Source organism: Typopeltis vanoorti, chromosome 4, assembly GCF_054136105.1.
Source record: "Typopeltis vanoorti isolate ZY-2024b chromosome 4, IOZ_Tvanoo_1.0, whole genome shotgun sequence".
NCBI classification, from domain to species: Eukaryota; Metazoa; Arthropoda; class Arachnida; order Uropygi; family Thelyphonidae; genus Typopeltis; species Typopeltis vanoorti.
In genome coordinates, this window is record NC_143552.1 from 129,579,399 (window position 1) to 129,601,678 (window position 22,280).

At 35.4% G+C, this 22,280-nt stretch overlaps 1 protein-coding gene across 1 annotated transcript in view; it reads right to left on the reverse strand.

Annotated features, from left to right (window-relative positions):
- Nucleotides 1-9,281, reverse strand: part of LOC150107671 (uncharacterized) — a 236,160-nt gene extending 226,879 nt beyond the window's left edge. The window contains exon 1 of the mRNA XM_090392165.1: nucleotides 9,148-9,281. The gene's annotated coding sequence lies outside the window, so the exon portion shown is untranslated. The remainder of the gene's footprint in view (nucleotides 1-9,147) is intronic.
- Between the last annotated feature and the right edge of the window lie 12,999 nt (nucleotides 9,282-22,280).

A 22,280-nucleotide genomic window follows, 5' to 3' on the forward strand; every position in this document is an offset into this window, starting at 1 on the left:
GTCTCTTGCAGCTGGGCTGCAAAGATGTCATTTCCTACATGTTACAGCAGACGGCTCTGGACATTTTCAATGCCTTTCCACATATTTTCCCAGCAGTGCTGGAATACCCTTTCCAGGGTTCTGTATATGTGTCCACTTTTTCTCCTATTCATAAACGACCTTCTTTCAGTAACTTCAAATCCCACTCAATCGTTTTGCTGAAAAAGGAGAACGTGTATGTAAAGTTCCTAGCAAGTATGTCAGCATGTGCTCTGAGAAAAATGCAGAAAAATGTAAGCAAAGTAATGTGTAAAAGTAGCAAAACAAAAGTCATGGGAAGACTTTGGTTAGAATATTATTAACATCATCAGACCTCCATGAAGTCAAAAGATTCGTCATCAATACAACTCATCATATTGTGCCTTAAATGCACTCACTCTCTCCACACTCACAATACTCTATGGCAATGCAATCCAATCACCTACCACTCTCTCCACACACACACACACAAAAATCTACTCCTCAACCTCCTGCTCACTTCCTTCTTACACAGCTTTTCCAAGGATGGCCTCTTGTTCTCCCCCTATTTTCACCCATTCTATGAAAAATCTCATCCATATTAATCTGGTAATAACCCTAGAGGATATGTCACTATCATACCCTCCTATTCACCAGACTCTACAATCTGCATTTCCTCAATCTGATTTCATACTCAACATTCTAGAGAACATAAACACCTTAGGCAATTGTCTTTGGAATCCTTTCCAATATCTTTTCATCCCTTTGAAAACCAGATGATCAAATCTGTGTACACCATAATCCATATGTAGGCTGATCAAAGCCTTATGATTCTGTTGTATAAGGCCTTGATCAGAATACATATTGTCCTCCACATCACTGTCATAATCTGCTGTGCTGCCCTCATAATTTTAGTAAAATGTCCCTGAAATTTCGGGTCTCCTAGATTTCTCATCTTCTCTAAGATATTCCCATCATTCTTAAACTTGACATCTCATCTCTGCTTTCCAAGTTCTAACACCTTACGCTTTGCAACACTGAACTGGTCCATTCATTCAATCTATTCAAGCCCTTTTGCAAAACTACAATATCAATTCAACTACTCATAGCTACTCCCAACTTTGCATCATCTGCCAATAACTGCATATCACTATTTAAACCTATTCCAATATCATTGACATACGAGTTAACACAAACAGCCTCAAAATAGACCCTTGGGACAAACAAGTGACTTTCCTCTTCCGGGATATTGCTCCCACATATACAGCTTATCCATCAGACAGCGAACTAATCTACTATCCAGCCCCATCCGGTCCAATGTAATTATCAGCTGTCATGTGGCAATTTATCAAAGGCCTTTTCAAAATCTAAATATACCGATGAATGCATCGTCCTTGTCCAATGCATTTGCTGACTTGTTCTAATAAGTAAGTAGATTGCTAAAACACAATCTTCCTTTAGCAAAGTTATTTTGACCATCAAAGAGAATACTGCTGTTGTCAACCCAATTCTGAACCTTCGTCCTAATTAATCTCTTCAACAATTTAATAACAGACAGCTCCAGATTGACCTATAATTCAAAGCCTTAGTCCAATCACCTCCCTTATGAACCAGAACCAGTTTGCCTTCTTTTCACTCCTTTAGAGCTTGGCTCAATCTAAGACTTATGGTAACAGCTTTGATGGTTTTTTTTTTAAACTTCCGAACACTACCTCTAAACATGTGGTGATATAACATCAAATTCTACATCCTGATTAACACCAAGTTTACTCAATTCCTCATATGCATCCTGCACATTTACCATCAGTACCTTCTCCTCCCTTCTCAAGTTCTGCAAGATATTACATTCATGAGGATGAAATTATCTTTATGAACTGCTTTATGAATTTAACATCTCAACTACATTCTCTTCAGTAGTTATCATTCTATCATTTCACTAAGCAATAACGTCCTTCCATAATTATTCTTTCTTCTAATAGTATCAAAAGAACTTCCTGGAATTCCCCCCCCCCCCTCATAACTGCTGCTCCTACTGCACTTTTGCTACCTTCATCAAGCAAATCATATTATCTCCTGCTCTTTATGCTCCCTCATGCAACTGATCATTATCACTCATCTTGTGCTGGCTCCATAATGCTTTCTTCCTTTGGATTGAAGGCCTCACCTTTTCATTCATCCATTTCATACCTACCTTATTTAACCTCCTGACTTTTGGAACACATTCAGACACTGCCTCTTTCAGATCGTTTCTGAGTAGGGGTGAAGCTGCATTGATCTCTTTTCCATTCAATTCCAAAGGGACATAATTCCACATATATCCTTTTCTCACAGAAGTCCTTATATGGCTGGCCACTACCCAAATGATCATTGCATGGTGATTTTGCACCAAATGGAGGAAGATTTGACACTTCATTTACAATAACATCCTCTAACAAGATAATCAAATCCATTGATTCTTGCATGCTGTCCATTACATACTGTCTAAAGTATGTCCCTCAAAAACTGAACAAACTCATTCTCTTTGCCTCCAGATTCCAGCCTTTTCATTCAAATCTATATTATCACAATTAAAATTATCCATAATTATCACCTTTTTCTTATTTTCCATATCATTTGCTTATATATTTCCTTCTCATTACCCTCCACATTACCAGGTCTACAGCAATACCCAACTAAATATTTCATCCTGACCACCTCTACATCAAACCATACTGCCTCAAACGCACTGCAATTATTTACTACTTGGATCTCCACCTTGGATGGACATAACTCCTCTGCTACCATTAACAGAATTCCTTCACCCTTTCTATCCTGAACATTTCACTTATTCTAGATATCTGAATTTGTCAACAAACATAACAGCTCATTTCTGGTTCTATAACAAGTCTTATTGAGATTATTTCTAGATGTGACTCCTCCATATCCCTCCCAGCCATTTCATTTTATTATCACTGATTTTACACTCCTCTCCAGACCTGAATGTTTCCCCACTCACATACTGGCCAACTCAATCATTTCTTGTCCACTCACACATCCATTTCTGTATCCAGCATCCACACTTCTCAAAATACATTTAATATGTGAAGTTTTCTCAAAACACTTCTCTTACTTTTAACAATATGGGGGAGGGGAAGCAATTCTTAAGCATCTAAGCTTCCTATTAATACCCATACAACGTGCATTTTCTGGGTATGATTCTTGACTTTATTCTGCAAAGTTACTTTATGTTTTGCTTGTGTGTTGTACAATTTATATTATATCCATGAAAATGTCTCTATAACAGACAAAATATTGTAAGTCTTAAACTGTTGTTTAATTCCTTTCTCCATTAAGAAGTGGTATGATAGACTATGTTGTCTAAGGTGGACTTTCCAAAATGAATCTTATAATTCCATGAAAGTACAGAATAATAATAAAACCAAGATTAACACAAAGCCTCCCCTACCACTCTTTAAACACATTCACTGTCTGCACTTTCACCAGCATCTCAATGCAGTGGATTCCAAGCTTCTAATGTGCAAAAATTTACTACTTATTCACTATTTCCTTTTGCAACTTCCAGGGCTGGCCTCTTCTCTTTGTTTCTTCCTCTTGTTCTACCATATGAAAAATTTACCCAGTATCAATCTGGTAAATATCTCAGTCATATCATTCCTTTTCTGCCATACTCTGTGGATTACGTGCCCTCGTTCTATCCTTATAACCAATGTCTTATAGTCCCGATATAATTTTTGTTATCCTCATAACCAATGTTCTGCAGTCCTGATATACTTTGTTATCCACTGCTGCACCCTCTCTGCAGTTACTACATCCCTTTCAAATACCAGTGACCAGATCTAAGCAAAAAATCCAAATGTAACCTGATTGAGGCCCTATAAAATGAACTATCTTCAAGTCAATGTCTTTCCTCCTCAGTACTGCAACAATCCTCTAGGATGCAACCTGATCTAGGATGTTACAATCTTTATAATATATCCTCTGAACTTCAAATTTCTATCTACCATTACCCCCCCCCCTGCCCAAGATCCTTTACTTTCTCCATTTCTTCCCATAGAGCATGAAGTCTCCCATATACAGATGTCAGCTATAATAAACTGATATCTCTATTTATTTGCCAACCGTTCAGACTTATTCACAATTTAATTTGCACCTTGTTTTACTTATGAAGTGAGAAGTAGCTTTTTGAGGTTTTTAAGATGAATGGATTTGCCTATGAGAACCATGTAGTAAACCCGATGTCTTTACTGAAGTAAGTTGATTACCTTGAATGGACCTGTGATTTCAGTCAGGACTTCTCCATGACTGCAGATTGTAAACTGTCCAGCTATTCCTGCCTTGGACCTTTCTTCTCCATTTTCTTCCAACTTTCTTAATCATTGGGTCTTCCCACCTTAAGGCTGGTCTTCCAGGTTTCCTTTTCGTTTCTCTTGGACAAGTTGATACACGATTAAAATATCATTGCTGTCAATAAATATTTTTTCCTTATGCATAATCTAAATTATGTAAATAACAAAATTACATATTCTACAATATAATAATTAAATAATTAATAATTTCATAACTAATAATTGCAAAAATATTAATTTTGTTTAATATTGTAGGAGTCTTACATGATTAAGAAGGAAGACATTTTATGCAAAGTAGAGAGCAAAATCAAAGGAGAAGAATTAGAGACCTATGTAGACCTGTTGACTCTGCGGAGGTTTCTTATTTAATTTACTATTTGTTATTAATGTTATTCATATAATTTAAATAAGTGAGTTAATTAGTAATGAGGTAAGGACAATGGGACAGCAGTTGATGGTTGACTTTTTTCTACCTGTTTGGGAACAGGCCAGATAAAAGCTTGCTTCCATGCTGTTGGATAGATGTCAGATGAGTAGGACAGCTTGTAAAGGTGATAGAGGATGATGTTAATTCTGGATTGTTGGTTGGTGATTTTAATTTATGGCCAAAGCAACAAAGACTATGAGGCAAGTGTAATATGTCTATAAATTGCATGTGCTCTTCTGGCCAGTTTGCCTGTTTTGTGGGATGAAAAATCCAAGTTTCCAGGAGAAAAAACCTGCCACTTCCATATGAGACTAGATTAATTCTAGAGCACAAGCTTTTAGTTCAAGTGAAGGGATATCATCCAGGCCAAAGGACTTATTGGTATGAAGGCTACTGATTATTTTTCTAATGTCCTTCGGTCAAAGATCAGAGGAGACATACTGAGGATAGTTTATGGAATAGTCGGTGATATATGCATTGGTCATCTAAACAAGAGTTGGAGGAGAAACACTGGTGTCAAGAGATGCACCTTATCTTTTCATTATTCTATCAGGAAAATAGAGAGAGAGAGAGAGGGGGAAAGACAGCAGAGAATAAGCTTTATTCAAAAAGGCTCGACTAGAATTTGATTCAGCAGGAGATAATTTAGATTTAGTGCATTTGGATTAATGCAGTCTGTTTTGTTGATAATTTATTTGCAGTAGCCATGAGAGAGAGAGAGAGAGAGAGAGAGGGGGGGGCTTGGATCACGGTTAGGGATTTTGAGTGAAGCAGGGAATAAAGGCATTCACAACAGAAAGAATAATAATTTCAGTTGTTGTTGTTATTATTAGAACACAGCAAGCACTTGAATAAGGAGAGCAGAAGCAATAATCAGATCATGAAAAGAGGTACAGAAATTTCGAAGGTTATACAACTGGCATCATTGTAGTGCCTTTAGATATAAGAATGAAATTGACTGGGAGATGGAAAATATGTAGTAAAGGAACATGGAAAAGGTTATTGTTGGAGTTGCCAACACAAGCACTAGTCACACAGAGGAGTTTTGTCGGATTTTTTTTTGGGTGTACACACACACACACATACATATTTTTTAAAATATAGTTTTATAACTATAGTTATTGGAAATTATATAGTATAAAACGTATAGAGGCATTGCTCTAGGGGTATGGAATAGGAAGAAGGAATTGTTGACATGGCTCCTACACAAGGAATACTGAAACACCACTCCAGGTGTAGCCTTGATAGTGCTTCCCCCCCCCACCCCTGCAAACTGCTATATACATGGAATTCTTCCAAGGATAACCTGGCAGAGAGTAAACAGTTCAAAACAGGATTATTTTCAAGCTGTTCAAGAAACCACTCAAAGTGTTATCAATAGTCTAGCTAACAAACACAAAATTAACTTAAAAGGGTGTTTATTGATTGGCTTGTATTTCACTGGATTTCAAACCAGCATCTTCAGAGCAAAACAACATGTTACAATTTACATGCAAGAGTGGGTAAGTGAAACAATTCGAATTGTAACAAATAAAGTCCTAATTGGTGCTTTCTAATGTTGAATAAAAGAAGTATTACAGTTGGAAGTAATTGTTCTTAAAACGACAATCTCCCAAATTTTTGGTAGATTAATACAACCATACTTGTTAAGTTTAGGAGAATGATTCATGGCCACTGCTTACTCTAAAAATAGTCACAATAGTTTTCTAAGTAAAGTAACATAATGGTTTTCTTCCATCTAATCTTGTGACTTTGCCTACTTTGGACAGACATGAAAATCTATTAACATATGTCTTGGAAGACATAAGAAATACATTTGCTACCATTATTATGGCAAGTCAGGACTGGCAGACTATGCTTTGGATACTCCTTTCGCACAGGACTACATAGAAGAAAATCAATGTACAATGTAGAAGTCATTTCAGGTCAAAAATACTATTTTTAGTCTTTTATATCTTTTGTCTATTATTATACAGCAATTTCTATGAAGCATTCTCCCAACCTTAGCAAGTATGGTTGCATCAATCTGCCAAAAATTTGGATAATTATCATTTTAAGATCACCTCCTACTCAGCTGTAATACTTTTTTTATTCCACATTAGAGGGTGCCAAATTAAGACTTTATATTTTTTGTCTGTTACAATTTGAACTGTTTCACTTACCCATTGTCATGTGTAGGTTTGCAAAACATGTTGTTTTGCTTTGAAGATACTGGTGGCTTGAAATCCAGTGAAATATAAACCAGCTAATAAACATCCTTTTAATTTAGTTGTGTGGTGGTGTAATGCCATTAAAATAAGTTACAAGTATTATCAATAGATTCAGCCCTATGCACTATTTGGTGGTAGCCAGCCTGCAGAAACAACTTTACTGCCACCGTACCTTCAAATGGAGGAAGTATTGTGTGGAGAATAACTACAGTGCAGAGTAGGACCAACAAGGCCACTTTCTTCTCACACTGCATGTAAGAAAAAAAAAAAAAGAGAAGGGAGAGAAACTGGAGACATTATACTAGAGATGAAACATGGCAATAGCCACATCACACCTCCAATAAGCAGGATGATCATGTTTCACCAAGCAATGAATATCATCTAGTTGCCATTTCCTACAGCTAGGAAATCTTTTAAGATTTCTGCTAAGATCCCTTTTAAACTGTAGGAAATGCTTTCAAGGTGGCTTGCCTTATTAGACCTCCACTTGTGGATAAGACCATACAACAAGAAAATGGGATGGAGTTGGCTGGGAAATGCTATATATTGCATATTACCAGCTGTAATATGCAATATTACAGTTAGGTCCTTAATAATTGGGATTAGCTTGGTAGCCAGCTTTATTTATTTATTTACTTTTATTTATTAATAAGGACCCAAATAAATTAATGTTATTAATGATTAACTGCAAAATATTTGTTGTTAATTCTTTTTAATGTCTTTTCTGATGATATCTCAGGTAGAGAGTGAACAATATTGTGATATACTATCATCATATGATTAATATACATTTCTAAGTCTGCTGGCATATCATATGGTGGTGCACACTTAATAACTGGAGCCAAAATGGGTATCAGCAAAATCAAACCCACAAATATTGAACCATAAACAAAATATTATATTGCTTCCTCCATAGACAAAATTACACATCTATGTTCTGGAATGCTAAAAGAGTGTTTGGTTTAATTAAAAGACATTAATTATGGAACCAGACAAATGAAATTGCACAGTGTACTGTTTCTTAATAACAGCATCTTTCTTTCTCTCTCTGGCATATTTTATTTATTAATAAATAAATAAAAAATCAGCTGTATTCATATGGAGATACGGTTTTTGAATATCAGTAATTTTTATTTATTTAAAGGCAAACCTTTTAAACTCAAGGAGCTATGTAAGCTCATCCAGTTGGTTTTTAAAAAGATCCAAGCCTTATGCAAGATTTGAACCCACACCCTTGGAGTAAATAAGCAGTGGCTTTTAATTATTGAACTACAAAAGCAGGCAGTGGAAAATGGAATATATTGTCACTTTCCATTAATAAATGTGCAAATCTTTGAACTGAATTTTTTTAAATTACAGCATAAAAAAAATTGCATTTTTTTAAAGAAAAATGTAAAAAATTGCTATGACAGTCGTTTTTGATAATTGATAATTTTTATGTATTTATAATTAATGACACGTTCTCTCTTTCTCACACACAGAATTTTTATGATAACTATGTGATATCAAATGTCTTGCAAGCATATAGAAAATTGGAAATATGCTTTAACCATTAATTATTCAGTCATTCAATCATTAATTAATCAATCAGTATTCAAAACAAAACAGGTATATTTCTTTATTCTTAAATTATATTTCCTTATTTTTCTGATTTTCTTATAAGTATCACAATAATTACTTTTTAGCAATATGTCATTGTTTTAAAACTATATCACAGTAGTAAAAACATTCGCTATTTTCTTTTAAATAGAGATGAATTTTATTATTTCCTTTTCCCTCATTTCGATGTAAATACATGATACCTAGTGCTCTTACTATTAAAAAAAATTAAAAATAAAAATAAAATAAAATAAATAAATAACAACTGCATCTATTTCATACGCGCTACACGTGAACAAACAACTTGGTATGTTTAATTATGGAAATAATTTCCTCTAATACACAGTTGCCAGATCTATTGATGAAAAATAAATATGTGCTAAATTAATGAAATTTTAAAATCATGAACATGCACATGAAAAGAAAAACAAATAAATGTGTCTAGTGCAATATCGAAACTAGATACATCAGTGAAAATTCCAAATACTGGAAAGCAATTAACTTTCAACTAACATTCGAAGAAAGAAAAAATAAATAAATAAAATATAAAAAAAAGACGCTTGCTTACCAATTTTCCATTTTTATTATCACGCACAAACATGCAAACGTGTCTCTTAACAGACGGATCATAAAAGTTGAATACGATGTTATTTTATTTTATTTGCAAGATACGAAAATCGAAAAACCAAGGACACATTAACCACTTCATTTTAACCTCCATGATAGAACCTTTGAGATAGTAACGATTTCAGCGCATGCGGCTAAACTACGAAAGAGGGACGGATATACAAAGAGGCAGAAATACCCCACCAGCCTCTCAAAGCGGTATTCCGATATCTAAACCGTATCCTGTTGCCATGGTAACATCATTATTCATCTTTACTGTACACTTAATTAACTGCTTCTTGTATACATTAACTAAAATGTATAATTATACATATGAGTTAAATTCAGTGCAGATTTTAATACAAGTGCTACCAATGCATCAGCGAAAGCTTTCAGTCTTTCTTTCTTCCCAGAAAATATTGACCCTCCATTGGATGACATTTTCATTGCCGTTTTAAAGGGACAACTACTAATTAACATGAATTCAGTGGCACCTTTTGATTAGTTTTTAAATAAACAATAACAAACTGTTCATGAAAAAAAAAGCTGTTAACATATTAAATCATATTATACTTTCTGCTATTTTTGAACATACAGGGCATGATTTTATTAAAGAATGCTGCTGATGATGATGGTGATTATATACAGGAGGCCATCATAGCACTATATACAGTATATATAAATTATATATAAAATATATATATATTCACTTTAAGGCAAGTCTTTGAGAAATCTTGGGAATATGCCAAGAATGTCTGCACATGTTTTGTGGACTTGGAGAAGGCATATGACTGGATTCCTCGGGATAAGCGTTGGCAAGTAGTACAGGAGTATGGAATGGATGGCCAACTATTAGTTGCCGTCAAGTCCCTGTATGAATGCCCAGAGTTTTGTGTCAGGGTAACAGCAAAAAGTATAAACTTTTCACAGTCTCCATTGGCCTCCGCCAAGGGTGTGTTCTGTCACCCCTTCTTGTCATAATATTTATGGACTGGATTGATAGGCACAGCCGAGGCAGTGTGTGTGTGTGTGTGTGTGTGTGTGTGTGTGTGTGTGTGTGTGTGTGTGTGTGTCAGCATTGGACGTCTGCCTTTTGCAGATGACTTAGTTCTGCTTAGCTCTTCCACAGATGACCTCTAGTGGACCCTGAATAGGTTTGTAGCTGTTTGAGCAGATGCTGGAATAAAGATCAGTGTGGTCAAAACTGAAACATTTGTGGTCTCAAGACAACCATCCCAGTGCACTCTACATGTAAGTGGAGTCCCAATGAGGCAAGTGGAGAAGTTTAAATACCTTGGGTCTATATTCACGAATGATGGAAAATGGGACGTAGAGCTAGATACTCAAATTGGCTTAGCAAGCTCAATATTGCGGGAGCTTGGCCGTTCGGTAGTATTGAAGCGAGAGTTAAGCCAGAAGGCAAAGCTGGCTGTCTTCAATACAGTCTATGTCCCCATCCTCACCTATGGTCATGAGAGTTGGGTAATGACCAAAAGAATGCGGACACGAATCCAAGCGGATTCGTGTCCGCATTGAAATGAGGTTCCTTCGAAGGGTTCCGGGGCTGACAAGACTCGACAGAGTCAGAAGTTCTGCAATTCGGGAAACCTTCAATACTCAACCGCTGCTTCTCCGTGTTGAGAGATCACAGTTATGTTGGTACGGGCACCTGGTCAGAATGCCACAAGAGAGGCTCCCTCAGCAGGCCCTCTTTGCCAAGCCAGAGGGTGGGAGGCCACGTGGAAAGCCAAGGACTCACTGAATAGATTATATCCAAAACCTTGGGTGGACACGTTTGGGAATCCCATCAGAACACCTGAGCTTTGGTGGTAGAGGATCGTGACCATTCGAAGTTCCTCTTGCAGCTGTTGCCCCCACAACCCAATATATATATATATATATATATATATATATACATAAAGTTTATTTCTGCTTACAGAAATAAACCATCTGATAACTTCTTTCGAAGTTAATGGATATTCCAAGAAAATCATTAACAAATTCCTTCTTAATCCTCCCAGACATCACTCAGAAGAAACAAATAGATTCAAAAGCAATATATCTATTCCTTACATAAGTACTGTTTTACATAAATTAGCAAAAGTTCTAAAAAAAATACAATATCAGAACCTTGTTCACTCCACTTCCAAAGATCCGTTCCTTAATTAGCCACCCTAAACCTTGTCATCATCATCAACTCAAATACCCTGGCGTATATAAAATATTATGTGACTGCGATATTCCTTATTTCGGGCAGACAGACAAATCTGTCGAAATGCGTATGGAAGAACACATGAGAGACATTACTTACAAGAGACAGCGAGCAAGTGCATTATCAAGTCATATCCTCTTCTCGGCTAACCCTAATGATGATAACCAAAGTCACAAAGTCTGCTGGGAAAAATCTACAAACATCTTCCGTTGCAGTGACGAAATAGAGAGAAAAATTGTGGAATCGAGAGAAATCATCTTCAATCCTGTTCATCTAAATAACAACTTAAGCTACAACCTCCCAGATAGTCATTCAGCTGTAATCATGTACTGGTGTTCACGTGATACAGCAAGCACGCACTCTCCCAACAATGCAACAAATGAAAGAACAGCTTCAAATACAACTACAACGTTTTCATGCTAATTATGTATAAAGACTGTCTGTGTTGTTCATAGTCTTTTAACCCAAAATGTTTAGTGTTTTTTCTTTTATAATGTCACCTGAAGAAGGCTGTTACAGGCCGAAACTAGTAGTGTGTTTATATTAAAACCTTTTAAATTAAATCTCGGTTCTAGTCATTCAATTTTTTTCATAAAAAAAAAAAAATATATATATATATATATAAATGTGTCTAGTGCAATATATATATATATATATATTGCAAGACTGAGGCAACTCGTGGTAAGGGTAGTTTAAGCTCCGATCACTTTCCTTAGTATTTTCCCCTAATGCAAAGCACATCCCCTTGTAGAGATGTATGATGCTATGCATTAGGGGAAAGGGTCACTACCCAGACCGGTTTAGACTTTTATTGAGGTCTCGTCGGTGGGAGCCAGACCCAAGTTAAAAATCTTTTTACATCTATCTCTCATCCTGAGATTTTATTTAATGAGGTCAAAGCACCTTGTGGGTAAAATTCATATAAGGTCTGCATTAATTCGGCCTTCGTATTTCAGGTCTGGCTCCCACTGACGAGACCTCAATAAAGGTCGAAACCGGTCTGGGGTAGTGACCCCTGCCTTTAATGCATAGCATAATACATCTCTGCAAGGGGATGTGCTTTGCATTAGGGGAAAAATACTAAGGAAAGTGATCGTAGCTTAATCCAACTTTACCACGACTTGCCTCAGACTTGCACTGCTTGCAAGAGTTGCCTCAGTCTTGCACAACGCGTAGGCGCAAACTTGACATACTTGTCTGTTTGCTTACTTGGGAAAAAGGATTAAAAAACCTAACTTATAAAATTGCTTGGTATCTTTAACATAATATATATCCAAGGTAAAAAAATTTTCTACATATATATATATATATATATAGAAGCCATCACAAAAATACGGATGTCGGGGGGGGGGAAGAGGAACGATCGAGTCCAATAAAGATTTATATCTATGCTTTGTGGATTACGGAAAAGCTTTCGATAATGTTAATCCCTCTGTTTTATTTGATATTATGCATAAAATAGGAATAGATGGAAAAATTGTCAGACTGCTGTTCAGAATATATAAAACTTAAGAAGCCAGGATTAGATTTAGAGGAAAGAATACTGAATGGTTCACCATAAGGAAGGTTGTGAGATGTCCTCACTCCTTTTTAATGTCTATAGCGAATGGATGATGAGAGAGGCCTTGAAAGACTTGAAGGATGGAATAAAGATAAATGGACATCTGATAAATGATATATAAGACACTCATATGATAGAGTACTCATGAACGAAACAGAGGAAGGTTTTGTAAAGAATTTTGATTAGATTGAACAGGGTTGGAAATGAGAGATACAAAATGAAAATAAACAGTCAAAAGACAAAAGTGATGAAGATTTCAAGGAAATGAAATGATGGGATGGAAATCACTTTGAACGGAAAAAGAATAGAGAATGTAAAAAGTTTTGTAAAAAGTAAAAAGAATATATATATTCTTTTTACTTTATATATATACACATACACACACACACACACATATATATACACACACATATATATATACACAGAGAGAGAGAGAGAGAATGTATAGGGGCACCTAAATTTTCTTTGCCTAGGGTCATCAGATACTCTCGGATCAGCCCTGAGCTGGATAACAGATACCAATAGATCTAACTATGGAATTAAGAACATAATTAAAAAACGCAGCATTTTCCCAAATATACCACATATTCAGAAATAGAAATATCAACAAAAAGTTAAAAGTAAGAATCCTCAAAACAATGATCTGGAGTGTGGGGACATATGAATGTGAGTCCTGGACGATCAATAAGAGATGACTGACCGATTGAATGCGTTTGAAATGTGGTCCTTGAGAAAAATGGATCGTATCAGCTGGACTGAAAGAGTGAGTGACGAAGAGGTTCTTAAAAGATTCAAGGTGAAAAGAGACTTTGTGGCTAGATCCACAGAAGAAAACTAGCAATTTCTTCTTTTGAAAAAGGACATTTGATGAGGGATTCTTCTGAAGAGCTTCACAGAATAGTATTGCAGGTGGAGGGAAGGAGAGGAAGACCCCCGACTGCAGAAAGAAAAAATCAGACTATACGGGAAAAAGTCTTACAAAAGCAAGAGATAGAGAGGATGGAGGATGAGTGTTCATCAGCTGCAACCCTTTCAAAAGAGGAGTTCACAGGATTATATCATCCTGTGGCCTTCTTCACTTTGAACGAAAAAAGAATAGCGAATGTAAAAAGTTTTGTAAAAAGTAAAAAGTGTATATATATATATATATATATATATATATATATATACACACGCACACATATATAAATTTAGAAAAAATATATAAATATAAATTTAAAGAATAAAAAACTTAGAAATCATCGTTTAAGAGGACGTCCTGGTTTTCTTTTTCCTAGTGGCTTGTAATTTAAGGCTTGTTTTGGTAATCTTTCTGTTTTCATTCTTTGAACGTGTTCCATCCATTTATGTTTATATTTTTTAATTTTTTCTATTACTTTAATTTTTTCTATTCTTGGTTTAATTCTTTCATAATTTCTTCGTTTCTTTTGTGATCAAATAGGGTATACTTTGCAGTTTTTCTCATAAACTTCATTTAATTTCTGCTGTTATTAATCTTTGTTTGTACTCTTGTTTTATTGTCCAGATTTCGCTTTTCATTTCAATTTTATTGTCCAGATTTTATAAACTTGGTTTTAATCCATTTTTTCCCAAGTAAGCAAACAAGCAAGTAAGCCAAGTTTGCACATGAAGTATTATCAGGTCTGAGGCAACTTGTGGTAAAGGTGGCTTAAGCTCTGATCACTCACAATGACCAGCAAAATTTTACAAAATCCTTAAACATCATTAAGTAGGTGTTCAAAGCTATGTTCATAATTATTAGATTGCAAAAATAGAACCTGAAGCAGTTTTGATAAATTTGAACAAAATCAAATGGGCAAAGGAAAGTAGAAGAAGATACAGAAATGTAAAGATTAATGATGGAAACCCAGCAGATATTGACGATCTTTCTGTAAGAGAGAATTTTAGGATAAAATCTTTTATTACTCACAAGGACCGTTTAGAAGGATGTCTACAAAGAAGAGATGAAGTTTCTAAAAATATTTCTAAAAATTTATAATTTTACGATAAAGGGCCAAGAGGCTATTTTTTTTTCCGGCGGCGTAAATTAAGTTAAGGGGATAATAAATCCCTCATTATTTTAAAGCCGGATACGAAAGATTGAAAGATTTCGATATCCGAGTTTCCGAGATCGAATAAAAATCATGGATTAATTCTCCATCAAGTGTGGTCAGCTCTAATAAAAAATCTACCTCAATCTGAGCTCGGACTGTATGAACGAGAACAAGAACACGTGACACCGTCCAGTATTGTTCGACGTCAATAACGTTATATATCTGCATTCTGTTATTTGAGTTTTATGAATAGCCAGACGGTTATGATTTGTATTTATTAATTCTCTTGTTTAAACTTTAAGTTATACTATTTACCCCCTGAAAATGTACATCCTACGATTTACGAAACTTGTCAGGAACTATTATTTCAGTGTTTTATATAACTGAATAATAAAAAAAATGTGGTGTAATCACCGAAATATATCTTTTGAATCAATTAGCCACAGAAGTCTACGCCCGCAATTACAAACTTACGGTGAGTGCTTTTGGCATAAAGTTATACAACTAGAGAAACTACGCATTAAACATCTCAACTTCATTAATCGTCTAATTTTCCTCATCCGATGCAGAGATAACGAAGTCATCCCGAAATTCATCAAAATCAAACGCATATTCCACACAGACAAGGCCTCCAGAATTTATCATAAAATGGAACTAGCTTTTCTAAGAGAAAGATTACAGTCACTAGAGCTGAATTAGCATTAATAAGTAATAACACTTTTTCTCTTCATAATGAACTGGCCACATCTCTTCCATCCTACCTATGGAACAACATCGATAGTGTTACATTTAACAAAGCAATAGCGATCTCAGAACAGAAGCAATATACATTAATCCATAAGTTCAACGTACTCCTTCAGAAGAAGGAAATACATAAAAAACAACTAGATCATTCAAAAGTAGTTATTAATCTTTCTTCGAGAGTCCTAACAAAAGAGGGGAATAATCTTTTACTTAAAGGTTTTAACTTCGCCTTAACCCACGTTTCCTTCCAAAAATTGATATCATAGCACAAATAGAAAATGGAATTAGAAATCTACCGGAGAAAACGGCAGATCTTATCCGTATCGAAAGTACAGCTTTACTATTAAAAATCAGATTACCTCGTAGGAATCTACCTTACAATGAATACGTTTGCCTTAAAAAGTTAAAGGATGACAAAAATATTGTCATAATAAAAGCGGATAAAGGCAACGCAACTGTCGTTTTAAATGCTACAAAATATGATAACGAAATGAAAAGTCTCCTGGAAGATACCAACACCTACAAACCCATATACAGAGACCCGACTTGGCCTACACACAAAAAAACAAATGATCTGATAAAAAAAAGTGCCTCTCTGGACGGAAGAACTTAAAAAATACTTACAATCCAAACATCCCTTGATACCAAGAATATATGGTGTTCCAAAGATCCATAAGACAGATATACCTTTAAGACCAATAGTAGATGGAAGAGATTCATCGACTTCCAACTTGGCGAAATACCTCACCAACATGATCTCACAACATATAGGAAAAACATCTTCCTTCATAAAAAATAGTAAACATTTCATAAAAAAAGTGAAAGATATACATATTGGTCCAACAGACATCTTAGCAAGTCTCGAAATTATCAGCTTGTTTGCAAACGTCCCGAGACAAGAAATTTTGAATCTCCTAGAAGACCTCTTCTCTCCGGACATCTTGAATCTTTTTAAACATTGTATAAACAATACTTTTTTCACCTATAAAGATAGAATCTGGGAACAAAAAGAAGGATGGCCATGGGTTCATCATTATCATCGGTATTAGCAAACCTATTTATGGAAAATTTGAAAACAATACTCTTAAGAATTACCATAAAAAACCAAAAATATGGCTACGCTATGTGGACGATATTTTCATCATATTCAGTGGAACAACAGATGAACTTATCAATTTCAAATATTATCTCAACAATTTGCACAACACCATAAAATTCACTTTAGAACAAGAAAAAAATAATAAAAAGCTTCCTTTTCTGGATATTCTGTTAGAAGTTAATGAAAAAAGTAAACTCTCCTTCTCAGTATATAGGAAGCCGACAAACACTGGAAGATTTCTAAATGCAATCTCACACCACCATCCTTCACAAAAAATAAGTTTAATTAAAACTCTTTGAGAGAGAGCATACAACATCTCCAGCACACAAGAAAGATGTAATGAAGAACTAAAATACTTAACACAAATCCTCGAACAGAATGGATATGAAACAAAAACCATCAAGAGAATCCTTAAAATACCTCCAGCTAACAACACAATAAAACAGGATTACAAAAACGCAATCCCGCTTCCTTATATCACAAATGTTACAGATAAGCTAGCCAAATTGATGAACAAACACAACATAAAAGTAGCCTTCCTTCCTATGGAAAAAATCTCAAGATTCCTACATCCACCAAAACCACCTCATCATCCTCTTAAAAAACTAGGAGTCTACAAAATCCATTGCTCTTGCGGGATTTGCTAAGTAGGACAGACAGGAAGATCTGGAGAAATACGAATGACTGAACACCAAAAAGACATACAATACAAGAGAACAAAAAACGGGTCTTGCTTTCCATACCACTTCCACTGGACACGATGTACTCTGGCAAAAAATGCGATGTCATATATAGAAAACAACAGTTATATAAGAAAATTTAAAGAAGCTGCTAATATGCTAAAAAACCCAACCCAATGCAATAAAAATCAAGGTTTAATTCTCCATCAAGTGTGGTCAGCTCTAATAAAAAATCTACCTCACTCTGAGCTCGGACTGTATGAACGAGAACAAGAACACGTGACATCGTCCAGTATCGTTTAACGTCAATAACGTTATATATCTGCATTCTGTTATTTGAGTTTTATGAATAGCCAGACGGTTACGATTTGTATTTATTAATTCTCTTGTTTAAACTTTATACTAAACTTTATAAAGTTATACTATTTACCCCCTGAAGATATAAATCCTGCGATTTACGAAACTTGTCGGGAACTATTGAATAATAAAAAAATGTGGTGTAATCACCGAAATATATCTTTAATTTATATTTTTATTAAATTTTGACGACTCGGACGAAGAGCTCAGAAAAAAATATATAGATTTTAATAAATGATTACCCAAAAGACATACAATGATAACTTAATCGATGATGTAAAACATTTTCATCTGTATATCCTGTATAGCTCAATGAAAGTGACGCTTGCATCCTCTGCACTGAACCGCTCAGAGATAGACTTAAATTCAAGCTCTAGTTGCTGATTGGAGGAACTGTTTCCAAGCCTTTATTCGACCGGTTGCCTAGTTACTCAGTCTCTAGCACGGGCAAGCGGTTTTTTCTCTCCCGGAAAGGGTTTTTCGTCGTAAACTCAACAAAATCGACTGTACAACCTACGTTATTTCAGACAAAAATATACTGTTAGGGTTAGGTACCAAGTGATGGCAGCACTTGTTTGACAATCTTCTTCGGTGGCCGCTTAAAATCAGTGAGAGTTCTGGGTCTGCTATCTCTGATTGGCTGCTGATGGAGATTGAATTGCCTACTAGGGTTAAAAAGCTTTGCCAACTTCCTATAACGGAATAAAAGCCATTAAATGATTTTTTATACATTTCTATAAAACAAAAATATACACAAACTAATAAGTTTACTTCTCAGAATTTATACAATATAATTTATGCAAAATAAAATGAATTCAAATTTCAATACTATATTTAGAATTTGTTACCTGGATGATCTCTTGAAAAATATAATTTTACAGGCTTACGATTAATGAATATTGAATTACTATGGTTGAAAACACTCTCTTCCTTGAGTATCTTATATAGCGACATCCTAATTTAGATGTGTTTAAGCAATGCAAATTTAAGCAACAAGCGGTAACCGTATTTATGTAAAGCCATAGCAATCCATTTTCTCATTTTGTTTTGATGTATAGCAGTTTGTCGAGTGGCCATCTATAAGAGCGTTCTCAATTCGAATCTAGTCGCCTACTAGACGAACTTTATCTTCTGAGTTCATGAGTTATCTCTGGCATGAGAAATCGTTTTTTTTTTTCACCAAAACTCAGGATTTTCGTCTCCTAATCTCAAAAAAAAAAAAAAAAAAAAAAAATCCTCGTGAGATTTTTATTTACTTTGTGTTTCATTTCCCTCTACCCGAAACACTCTCTGCTTCATTTCAAGTGAAATGAAACAGGAAGTGTTTAAGCTCTATGAACGAGTGAGAGTGTACTGAATGTATTGAATATGAAAGAGAGTGCTCTTCAGGTACTATTCCAGACAGTTTTGGATAACATTCCTGACAAATTTAAAGGAATTAATAAGACTATTGTGTCTTTAGCTTCACAAAAGTCGTCGTATGCGCGGTGGAGCTGGAGGAAACGGAATCTGATCAGAACGTTCCCTCTCTTCAAACTGCCTAAGGTCACACTTCAACCAAACTCTGTCCCTCTGTGAAGTGTAGCAGCAAAATGGAAAACAAACTAGGGAATCGGGCAGGTTAGTGCGTAACGACAAAATCTGGTCAGAAATGTTTATTGTAAAAAGAAAGGTGTTATTTGGTATGGTGACTTTATCAATAAACATCCCATTAATGAGCGGATTAATAAGTCTTCCTGGAGCGAAATTTAAGAATATAAAGGGAAGCAAATCAACAAGAAAAGAAAAGCTAAAGAATCATAATTCTGGTAGGTACCATGACTTAATTAGCGATAAATTCAGTAGGAAAGAGGATATGAAAAGGTTGGTGGACAAAGCGACAGTGAAGATCAAGAAACTAAAAATAGTTATTATATTACTCGGCCAACCACATCCTGCTGTGGGCGTGGATGTTTGTGATTGTGAAAATACTAGTGGCGGTAGTGAGCCATAGATGGCAATTGTGTAATCGCGGTTCGTTGTAGTTGCTGGATTGAGTGGCGGATACAAAGAGTTATGGGGTAGGTACCATCCCTCGATGAGTCTTTTGGACTCCCTGGAGGTGTCACGTAATAATAATTATTACCTATATATGATGGAAATGAATACGAAGAAGGATCTATGATGATGACAAACGATTCGATGCGTGGGCTGAGTAGAAGAAATTTTGCGAAATTTTGAATGTGTGGAGTGAGTTGGAGGGGAACGTTGAATTTGTATAAGAGGGATGGCGTACACTTGAATGCGTTTGGCATGACTAGTCTTAAAAATTTTTTAATTGATATGAGACCTAATACTGACAATCAGGGAAATTGAATTCTGATGGGAGGAATCGTGGGAATCTGTAAGAGCGACAATGTTAGGTATCAGTGTTTATGAAAGGAATGGTTATTACGTACATAAACACTTTTTTTTTTAAAAAAAAGGAGGGGGGTAAAAATAGAGATAAAATATATGGGAACTAAAATGCAGAAATTAAAGATATGCGTACTAAAAACAGAAAAAAAAAACATATAGAGATTTCATAATTGTCTCATATCAAGGATGAACTGCAAAATTTAAAGAGGAGAACGATAAAAAATGGGAATATGGTGTATGAGCCGTTTCGACGAAGTGTCGTCTTCAGAGCTGATGGGCAAAGTAGATTTTATGTCATGTTTGCTTTATATTTGCATCAAATTTTTCTTGGTTGCTTTCTATTGGTGGGAATCTTGGCCTAATTTACATTTGTGAAGCTTCCAACTCTCTGAGATTATATAGGGGCAGTGGACTTTTATGGAGTTTTTGACACATTTAATGGCTATAGTTTCTGATATTATTATTATTATTATTATTATTATTATTACGGGCGACTCCAGGGAGTCCTTAGACCAGTGGCACACTCAGGATTTAATCTTGAAGGGGGCCGAGTACTCAAGATTTAATCTTGGGGGGAGGGAGAGGGAGGGAAGAGCACTCATTATTTAATATTGGGGGGACGAGTTGAGTAGACAATTTGAGAATACACACAACGCATTCCATACGACCTATGACTAAGCATCTGCAGTGATCGCCAATACATGATACCCGTGATCTCGGGCAAAGTATCGCCCGAGCACTACTTCGTTCGTCTTGTGTTCACAACGGCCGTGATTCCCGAGAGCCAGAGGGTATTCCCCTTATGTGACCGCTAATTCATAAGTAGTATAGAAATAGAAGACACGACACAACATAAATAAAAAAATAAAGAATTGTAATTAGGAAAAGATTTTTGGAATATTTTCTAGTATTTTTTCCTTTTTCTTTTTTTGGGAGGGAGAGCCAAGGCCCCTTGGCCCCCCTCCCTGGGTGCACCAATGCCTTGGACTCATCGAGGGAGGCCTAAACATCATGTCCACACAACTATTCGACATTCTCACAGTATCTATCATACCTTGCCATGAACTCATTCACTGTCATAGCACCCACAACAGGCTCTGGCAGCTTATTGCAATCATTTACCACTCTAAAAGTAAAAATCTTTTCCTAATTAAAATTCATTTTTTTTATTTATGTTGCGTCGTGTTTTCTATTTCTATACTACTTATGAATTAGCGATCACTGCAGATGCTCAGTCATAGGTCGTATGCGATGCGTAGTGTGTATTGGCAAATCGTCTACTCAACTCTCCCCCCCCCCCCCCAAAAAAAAAGATTAAATCCTGAGAGCTCATCCCCCCTCCAGGATTAAATCCTGAGTGCGCCACTGATTGGGCCACAACATCATCAACAAAATTTAGGGCAATTAAGAGGTCACTGTCAGATTTTTGCATTATTTTAGGCAATGGTAAGGTGACGCAAATATTTTTTTGCAAGCTAAATAAAGATATTATAAATCTTAAAAGATATTAATATTATAATATTATAACCAACACGGACGTCCTGTCTTTTAGGGGTATTGAAGAAATTGTGTACCTTTTCAATTATTATTATTATTATTATTATTATTATTATTATTACCCCAAGAACTCATGGAGTCAAAGACTCATCTGGGATTGCAATGCAATTTCTTATTTGTCACAGATATAGCATTTCCAAGTGCCAAATTCAAACTATGCGATGCACAATGAACATATAAAAATTATTATTAGTTTTATATAATACTGTTTATAATAATATAATATTAAAATATAATATTTTTATAATACTGGAGGAATTATTATTACATAACACCTCCAGGAGTCCAAAGACATATCGAGGAAGGGCACATACTCTACAACTCTCCGTCTTCACCAACCACAATTACAATCATTATCATCTACACTAACGCTGTCTACCGCTGTCCACTACCACTAGGATTTTCACCGACAATCACAAACATCCATGCACATG